The sequence below is a fragment of the Hevea brasiliensis genome, chromosome 12 (genome assembly GCF_030052815.1).
Source record: "Hevea brasiliensis isolate MT/VB/25A 57/8 chromosome 12, ASM3005281v1, whole genome shotgun sequence".
Lineage (NCBI taxonomy): Eukaryota > Viridiplantae > Streptophyta > Magnoliopsida > Malpighiales > Euphorbiaceae > Hevea > Hevea brasiliensis.
The window spans coordinates 91,779,186-91,782,452 of NC_079504.1; positions in this window are offsets into that span (position 1 = coordinate 91,779,186).

Here is a 3,267-nt window from a genome sequence, read left to right on the forward strand (position 1 = left end):
TTCATCAGGAAACACATATGGAAAGTCATATACTGTAGGGATGTCCTCCAATGCTGGACTCCCCATTTGGGTGTCTACCACATGTGCCAAGTAGGCTTCACACCCCTTTCTGATCATTTTTCTGGCTAGTGCAGCCGAAATGATGTTTGATGGCAATAACTGCCTTTCCCCATGTATTACCACATCACTGTACTGAGGAAGGCCAAAAGTGACTGTCTTCAGCCTACAGTCAATCATGGCATGATGCCTAGCTAACCAATCCATGCCCAAGATGATATCATAATCTCTGAAGGGCATTTCAATGAGATTAGACAGAAAAGTGTGTCCTTGGATCACCAAAGGACAATCTCTATACATTCTATTAACCCTGACTTCCTGTCCTAGTGGACTTGTTACTAGCACCTCAAAGTCCATTTGTATACATGGAACAGCAATGCAATCAATGATGCTAGCACTCACATAAGAATGGGTAGAACCCGGGTCAAATAACACAAACACATTCTGATTAAAAGTTGAGAAGGTACCAGCCACAACATCAGATGTCTCGGCCTCTTCCCTCTGTCTCATTGCATACATTCTGACTGGAGCACTGTCTTGCTCTGATTGTTTCACTGTGCCTTGTCACTCTTTGGGCTACCTCTACCCCTGCCTCTACCTCTGCTGGGTGGTTGTGAACTTCTAGTGACAGGGCTCTGAACTGACCCTTCTGCAGTAGTAGGAGGTGGTCCAACTCTGCGACTACTGGTGCAGTCCTTGGCAAAGTGTCCTGTGCCTCCACAGTTATAACAGGCTCCAATAGCCTTGTAGCAGATCCCACCATGATTTCTTCCACATGTCTCACATTGGCGGGGAGGGTAGGAACCTCTAGTATTCTGCTGACCAGATAGGGGAGGCTTCTGTCCTGAATATCTTCCCCTACCAGATTTCTTGCCACCTCTGCCATATCCCCCATAGTTCTTCCTCTTTCCAGTAGGACCACTGGAACTCTGTTCTACAGATTTTCCCTCTTTCTCTGTCTTCTCTAATTTCTTTTTCTCAGGAGCAGCTTCAGACTCAATTCTTTCTAACTCTAGAGCTTGAGAAATAAGTTCAGAGAAGTTAGTGTGTTTGAAGATGACTACTTGTAATCTGATACTGGGCTTCAAGCCGGTTTCAAACCTCTTGCATCTCTCTCTACTGGTAGAAAGTAAACTTACTGCGTAATGGCTCAGGCAGGAAAATTCTCTTTCATACTCAGCCACTGATCTGCTCCCCTATTTCAAACTTAGGAACTTTTGTAATTTCTGGTCCACATAAGCATCAGGGATATATTTCTGTCTGAATTCCCTGAGAAAGTCATTCCATGTTAGCACTGCAGGTTCTACTGCATCGTGGGGAATGGTTTCCACCACCATAAGCATCCCCTGTAGCAAAGATATCGACTATTCAAATCGAGCTCCTCTGCAATGCAGTTTCTTGAATACCCTATCCATCCTTTCTAACCACTGTTCGACCTCTAGAGGATCTCATCCCCTTGAACTCTATAGCCCCATACTTCATCAATTTGTCATCTTGCCTAGTAGGAGATTGTGGTTGTACCACCGTGTCTGTATTGGGACTTGAGTAGGCACATTACCGACCATTTGTTGGAACATTGCGACCATCTGTGGCGAATCGAGCAGAAAGCTGCAGATGCTGCGGGGTGGTCTTCTTGAACCACTGACATTGTGTAGGCCTGAGGCATCCCCTTGCACCTCAGCCTCAATAGATTGATCGACTGAACGATCACCCTCTTCCATAGTCAATGCAAGGATCTTAGATCTTCTGAACAAATAACTCAAGAAGATTTTCTCCCGTTAGTGCATATTTATAATGTAATGTATTATATGTATCAAATAATGATATTAAGCAGTTGTACTACGAAGAAAGAATATTCAAATAAAAGGTGAAAACAGAATTTAAAAAAAACTTTGCTCTGATACCACTAAAACAATGTCACACCCTACCCCTCTGTAAGGCATAACATGATTCCGTAGTATACCTAATGAATTACCAACTCCGCCTACTGATAACCCAGTAAATACACTACAAGGGATTTTAAAAACTTTTCTTACTTCTTTTACAGTGGAGAGCACTATTTACAGGTGTTAAAAACCTTTTTGAACTGAAGCGATAGAACTAATACATTTAAATTATTTGGAATTTCTGTAAAAATTTTGGCAGAGTGCCATCTGTATTTTGGATAAAATAGTTCTTCAGAAAACCTATAAAAAGCACTTCAATATATATTTCCAAATCTCAACTCCAACATGTTTCTCAACACAACACATTTCTCAACTCAAATCCATAGTAATTTTTCAAAGACTGAGATAAAAGAAATATAATACAAAGTTTACAAGTCAAAATATCTCATAATTTACTTTACAACTTTAATGCATAATTTTAATTTACAACTGCTCAAAACCAAAAACAATATATACATACAGTGGTTATACATTACAGTACAAAATGCAAAATGGGGTATACTAGTTATATCCGATAATCTCTCGCTGGATGTACTAGCAGCCTAGTCTACTGCCCTGTCTGTCTATCTACCTGCGACAGTAATAAAAAGCTATCGCTGAGTATGTATCTTGTCTAGCTCAGGTGGTAAGGCTAATCTATAGGCTACTGGTCCCACACGTTCAATAACTTCATATGGGCCAATAAACCTAGGGCTTAATTTTCCCTTTTTCCCGAATCTCGACACTTTCTTCCATGGTGATACTTTGAGAAATACCTTCTCTCCAACTTCATACTCAATGTCCTTTCTTTTCAAGTCAGTATAAGATTTCTATTGGTCTGAGGCAACTTTCAAATTGGCCTTTATAGTTTCACCTTTTCCTCTGTCTGTTTTACCAAGTTTGGCCCCACTAGCTTATCTTCACCCAATTCAGTCCAACATACAGGTGTTCTGCATTTTCTTCCATACAGTGCTTCATAGGGTACCATTTGTATGCTAGCTTGATAGCTATTGTTGTATGCAAATTCTGCCAGTGGAAGGTATCTGTCCCAACTTCCCTCAAACTCAATAACACAACTCCTCAGCATATCCTCGAGGACCTATCCCATATGTTTTGTTATTATTATCATTATCAGTTCAATTTATTATTTACAATAACTCAATGATTTTGAAAATTTACCTGGATTATTCTTTCTGACTGTCCATCCTTCTGAGGATGAAAAGCCGTACAAAAATGGAGTTGTGTGCCCAAGGATTCTTGTAATTTCTTCCAAAATCTAGATGTA